Here is a 7,036-nt window from a genome sequence, read left to right on the forward strand (position 1 = left end):
CCCTGAAGTAATCTATATTGAGGAATTCCGTTTGTGCTCGTCTTTATTCTATGCACCAACAGAGGTCAGTAAAGACTAAACAGTGTGAGTGTTGAGTGTGTTATATTATCTCTACATGTACCTAGTATACCAAACAAGGCCTTAGAACCATTGTAGTTAAGTAATGCTAATATTTTTTAATTATTCATTTTTAGATTTTCTTTTATCAGAACTGGATTTATTTATGTCAGTGAGTTTGTGTTTAACATGCATCATTTCAAGACTAAATCTACTAAGTATTGGTACTTTTGACATACTTCACTTGACATAAAATAAAAGAAAGCACAGTGAGTTCTGATGTTTTAAAGCACTAGTGCACTAGTGAGCTCTGACGTATGAAAGCACTGCCCAGTGGAGTGGAGTGCAGTGTGTAGGTTTAAAAAAATAGTGAAATCTTTGAAAATCCAGTGCACGTATACAATGTGATCACTTGATTTAAAATGTCCATGATAATATTTTGTGGGCATAAAATTGTAGTGCATCATACTGACTATAGAGGCATGCTTATTATTATTATTATTATTATTATTATTATTATTACATTTTTTATTTTTGTCATAACTTGGACATCTGAATGGGGAGAGCATTCTGCTGTAGACTATTCGCTACATTTCCTGTCAACTGTAGCGAATAGCATTTGCCAGAAATTGCTTTGTGGTTGTACTGTGTATTTTGGTGAACTTTTGAGAAAGACTCAAAATGACGCAGGTGAGGATTACTGCTGACAGCAGGTCTCCAGGGTAAGCTTTTGCTTAATTCATAGTTAATGGCTTTATTACATGGCCTACTCTGCTGATGCTGGTGAACTGCAGAACTGGAAATTTAGTTCATTTCGTGTTTTATAACATTTTGTGGTTATATTTTTGGATAAAGTGCTATATTGTAAAATAACTGTACAGAAATTAACATTGGAGTAACCATTAAAATGCTGATGATCAACCTATGGACTGTTAAAATAAAGTAGGCACAGTGTCATCTTTGCGTTGAGCTGAAAAACAGCTACAAATCTGAGAATCACTGCTCCACATATGCTGCCTATGGCTTGCTCATTAGAGACCTAAATCTACATTCTGATTTTTGTTATGCTACATTTTTTTGACAATGTCTATTTTAAAAAGTGCTATACAAATATAAAATTAAATTGAATTTGAAATCCAGTCCATGCGACAGCACAACAATATAGTAGAGCAATCCCTGCAGGCAGCTGGTTAATAAACTCAGGCAGTTTGCTAAAGCTAACATTAGCACAGCTCTAACTTTTCGTAGCTCTAGACATTATTAGCTTATTTTTCTCCATATTCCCATGGTAGCACAGAGGGTAGCATTGCCACCTCACAGCTCCAGGATGCTGGGTTAAATTCTGACTTTTTGTGTAGATATTTGTTCAACATTTTTCATAGGTTTGATTATTTTGCAAATTTGACTTTTCATTTTTTTTATTATGGCCCAAATATTTTTTATTACGTTTGCAACCCTGACCAAGATAAAGTGGTAAATGAAGATGAATAGATGAATGAATATGCAGGCATCGATAGCATGAATTGATGGATGCCACAGCTTATCTGAGTCCTGTTGGGGACCATCTGCATCCCATTATGGCCACAATTTACCCATCTTATAATGGCTACTTCCAGCATGATAATGCACCATGTCACTAAGCAAAAGTCGTTTCAAACTGGTTTCATGAACATGACAATGTTCAATGTTTTTCATTGACCTCCCCAGACACCAGATGTAAATCTAATAGAGCATCTTTGGGATGTGGTTGAATGAGAGATTCACAATATGAATGTACAGCTAACAAATCTGTAACAATTTTGCAATGTAAACATGTCAACAAGGATCTGAATCTTAAAGAAATATTTCCAACACCTTGTGGATTCCATACCAAGAAGAATTGAATCTATTGAGCAAAGATGGTCGTATGCAGTATTAGTATGATGATCCTTATAAAGTGGCCAGGGAGTGTATATTAATGTTTAATGTTTTATTTGCTTGACATTTTGGCAGAAGAATATGTATAATGAAGATGTCATATCATTAGGAAAGCCTCTTTGACTGATAAATGATCCAAACACTTTACTTACAGTTAAAGTGTGACTTCACTGGGCTGGACATAGAGAAACTAATGAAATCTAAATTCCAGAGAAATAGTTACAAAATATAATGCATCTTAGTTCCAGGTGCACTTAGTGCTCTAAGCACAGAGCTTGGCACTGCAGGTACCTGTCATCTATAGGATACTGTGTTTGTCTTTGCTTTTGGAGCTCGTGTGCGTGCGTGTGTGGGTGTGTTTGGTTGGCTGGGGTGTGTGTATGAAAATAGAATACGAGTGCAAAAATACAAGAGTTGGTAATTGGTCTATCTATTTAAATACCATGAGTAGAATCTGCCATGAATCTGCATTCATTTACTTGTATGATATTCATATTCAAACTATTAAACTATACAAGCTTGAATATAGTTCACAAACATAGAAGCATTTTTCATATTGGACACAGCTGACAAATGTAGATTGGGCTGTTTTCCCAGTAGTAAATGTCTCTACACCCAGTTAGCTTGTATTACATCCAGTGCAGTAATATATAAATATGACATTATTTGCTGTAATAATTAAGTGATGTGTGTTCAATTTGTCTTAACATGCCACAATATTTTAGTGACTATTATTCCAGTTAACACTGCACACAGTGTACATCTCTGATGTACAGTATGAGTGCTTACAGTAGATTGTAAAACAGCAATGGAGTGTCTTATAGTTCTACTTTGTTTCTGAAATGCATTTGGCACCAGACATAAGGGCTCGTGCAAGGTTAGCTGCAAACACTCTGTGATAGAGAGGGCATGACACACAAGCGTCACATAGCAGAAACATGCAGCTTTCATTTCTGTACAAATGTCAACTGACCGTTAGTGTATTATTATGAAGAAGGAAACATTTATTGTCAAATCTGATTGGTCGGAAGGTATTGATTAATTTTATGTGACAGCTCAGGTAGTAGTGCAAATTAGTTGTTTACATTAATATGTTTGTTCTAATATGTTTTTGTTACTACAGTACATATACTGTTATTTCACAAAGGAAATGTATATGATGTTTTCTGTGAAGAGATGTTCATTTAACATTTAGGGAAGAAGCCTTGCGTGTTTCTCTCCCATTTTTTTCTCCAGTTTGGTGTTGCCAATTCCCACCCACTAGCTAGCTCTGCCCCTATCACATAGCATCTACTAACCAGGAAGGATGGGGCAAACACTCCAGGGCACATGATATTTTTTTGAACTACTGTTCATGCTGTGTCATAGAGTAGTGTGACACACTCGAAGGAAAGTAATATTTGTCCTCATCTGCATTTATGCACAATTGCCTAGTGTCACTGTGATTGACAGGAGAGAGAGAGTATGCCACCCTGTAACAGCTCAAGGCTGCGGCGTGCTGAACACAGACACATGAGAGACCACGTTAGTGCAAACAATGGTGATTTACTGGAGTGCAGTGAGATGGGTGCAGTCAGATTTAGTGAGCGGTGTCCTGGGTGAATGTGCAGGGGAGGAGAGTCGCTGTTGGCCTGGCATAGGGGCGCAGGCTGTCAGCAGTGTGCCTCAGCAAGATGAGTCCTTGGGGTTTCTCTGTGGAGCCAGGGGAGTGAGCTCTCAGCGCAGCGCAGGTAGTGAGCGTAGTCTTCGGCGTAGTCTTCTTTTTCTGCATGAGAGAGAGAAACGGGTCAGCATTTGCAGGAAGACCGAACTGGCTCACTTTGCTCTGTCTGCCGTACCCTTTTACCCTCCTGTCTCTCCTCATTCTCCTCAAGGGTGAGGAGCCACCACCACTATTATTGGCTGACAGCCATGTTCTGTTTAGCTGCCCTGCCTCATAGCCATGTGCTCGCCCGGCGTCTAAAACACTGGTGCTGTAGTGGCGCTGTTCTTTTTCTTATCACCCACGCGGCAGTTGAACATCTGGGATACCACAGCACCCAGCTCGGCCTCAGTGGCATTGATGTGGGCCAATAGCTGATTAAAGTCTGGGTTCCAGAGCACCAGAGCATCAGCTGGTGAGCACGCTCTTCAGGGCTTGGAATGCCTGTTCTGTCTCCTTGGTCCAGTGCACTCAGTCTGGGGAACGCTAGAGAGGAGAAGTTAGGGACAAATCTCTGATAGTAACCCAACAAACCCAAGAAGGCATGTACCTGTTTCTTTGTGGTGGGGCAAGGGTACCCTTTTACTGCCTCAATTTTCTTTTCTTGTGGTTTCAACAAACCTCTTGCACTGTGGTACCCGAGGTACTGTGCACCCGAGGTGTCAGCCCCAGATGGCATTTTCATGGATTGGGCATCAACCTGGCCTTCCAGAGTTCCCCCAGGACCTCCCTGAGGTGGTGTAGATGGTCCGAGCATGTGGTGGAGTGGATTAAGACATCGTCCAAGTATGCAGCCATGAACTGCCAGTGTGGGTATAGGATGATGTCTATCAGCCATTGAAACATTGCGGGGGCTCCGTGGAGCTCGAAAGGGAGAACCCGGTTCTGCCAGTGGCCAGTGGGGGTACTAAAATCTGTTTTTGGCTTGGCATCTGGAGCCAGGGCCACCTGCAAGTATCCAGTTAGGTCCAGAGTGGAAATGAAACAGGCTCTCCCCAGTCATTCCACTAGGTTGTCTACCTGAAGGAGGGGGTAGTTATCAAAGTCCGAGACCTGGTTCAGCTTCTGGAAGTCATTACACAGTCTCAGGCTTCTGTTGGGCTTCAGAACCACCATGATGGAGCTGGGCCAAGGGCTGGCAGACTCTTTAATGATGCCCTCTTGCAGCATCCAGCTAACCTCCTCAATAGCATGATGGCAGGCTTCAGGGACACGGTAGGGCCGCTGTCATACCACGATTCTAGGTGGGGTCATAATCTCTTGCTAGACCAACTGCTTCTGCCTTGGGACCATGGAGATGTCATCAGCGAACTGGTCCACTGCCAGCAGGCCAGGAATTTCCAGTTCATGCTTGGGAGAGGGGGTTTGAACGTGATGAAGCCCATGGATGCCTGGGGTGTTTCTAGAGCTGCAAACAGGACATAGGGCAGGAGAAGGTCCCAGTTCCTTCCTTTTTCATCTACCACCCACTACAGCATCCTCTTGAGGGTCTGGTTCGACCTTTCCACCAGGCTGTATGTCTGTGGGTGGAAGATGGAAATCCTCAGATGTTTCACCTGCAACAGCCGGCACAGATCGGACATCAGTTTAGATCAAAGTAGATACTGTAGTATAGATACAAGTACCTTGGTCCATTAGAAGGTCCTTTGGGATCCCCACATGGCTGAAGAGGAGCATGAGTTCCCTGGCGATATTCTGGGACATAGCTTTCTGGAGGGGGACCACCACGGGGTTCTGGATGGTGTAGTCTATGACAATGAGGATGTACCCATGTCCCCGGGTGGATTTTAGGAGCAGCCCTACGAGGTCCATGCCCACCCTCTTGAAGGGGATGCTGATGATAAGGAGTGGGATAGAAGTTCCATGCCTCTGCATCCAAGCCTGGCCAGAAGAAATGGTCCTTTAGCTTTCTGAGGGTGTTGCAGACCCCAGATGACTGCCGAGGGGATGTGAGTGGGTCACGTGCATTAGCAATGTGGTCTTCTGATGGGGACCACTAGGAGGTCACAGGCTTGGCCCCATCGCTCTGTGTGGTAGTATAAGAGCCCCCCTTGGGTCTTTGGTTTACCCCCTCTATCTATAGTACCTGACCCCAGCAGTGTTTCAGTCAATCATCTTCTTTTTGCTCGTGCCTGAAGTTGCCCTCACGAGAAACCTGGTGAAACACAGAAGAGATAGGGTTAGCGTGACTGTGTGTCTCACCTTCTTCTTCATCGTTGTTTTCTTCTTTGGCCAGGTAGGCCGGCTGGACCCGGGCCTGGTGCTGCCGTGGTCATGTCTGACTTTTTCTGGTCCCAGCTGCCTTTGTGAGGGGAACTTTTGCCAATTTCTCCCCTGGAACAGGGGCACCGGAAACTCAGGTACCACACCCACCAGCAGCGGCCACTCACTGGAGACCTTGGCGGGGGGGACCTCCCTGACATCTCCGTGCATGCATGAGACCAAGAGGCTCCTTGGTAGCTTGGTAGCTCAGGACAGGACTGCTGGTCATGCGAAGGTGACTGTGCTACCAGAGTCTAGGGGGGCTGTGGTAGGTGTGCCTTCTACTTTCACGGTGAGGGTGGGTGCCCATGGTGGGGAGGAGGTGTGAATGATGCAGCCGGCTAGCCAGGGTTTGTTGGCTCAGTGGGGGAGCGGCAGGTCCGGCTCAGTTGGCATGGGCTCTTTGGGTGGGGAGGCGTAGGCGGCTGCAGCTCTCCTCTCCCCATTGTTACTTGGGTCAGGGCACCAGGGAGCATTATCTCTGTGAGGACCAGGGATGAAGTCTCTTCTTTCTCCCCTGCCACACTCCAAGCTCTCTATCATCTCTCTGGGGTGCCGGGGGCTCTCATGCTGATAGCCTTGCATTCTTCTGGAGGCAGAACCATCAGGAATTTGTCCATTGCCACCCTCTTGACGATCTCAGTTGCAGGGTGTCTCTTGGGTTATAGCCACCTCTTGATGGTGCAGAGCAGAGAGTTGATTTGGGTCCGAGTGGTGGCTCCAGGCTTGTAGGTCCATTTGTGGAACCCTGTCACCACATTGATGGAGGACAGTCTACAACTTGCCAGAATTGCCCCTTTTAGGATTTCGTAGTCGGCTGCTTCCCCTGGTGAGAGGCATAGTAGGCTAACTGGGCCTCCCCAGAGTGGAGTGGAGCAAGGATTTCCGGCCCAGTCCCCCTCAGGCCAGCACTCTTGGAGGGCGACTAACTCGAATGTATGCAGATAGGCTTCAGCATCCTCTTTGGTGGTCATCTTGGTGAGGAGTCACTGGACATCTCGGCAGGGGTCAGGGAGAGGAATAGTGGCAACAATGTTAAGTTTATGTAGAGCCAGCAGCTCCTCAGTGGCGGTGCGAAGTCCTACAGCGAGCTCCTGT

This window comes from Pangasianodon hypophthalmus, chromosome 2 (assembly GCF_027358585.1).
Source record: "Pangasianodon hypophthalmus isolate fPanHyp1 chromosome 2, fPanHyp1.pri, whole genome shotgun sequence".
Lineage (NCBI taxonomy): Eukaryota > Metazoa > Chordata > Actinopteri > Siluriformes > Pangasiidae > Pangasianodon > Pangasianodon hypophthalmus.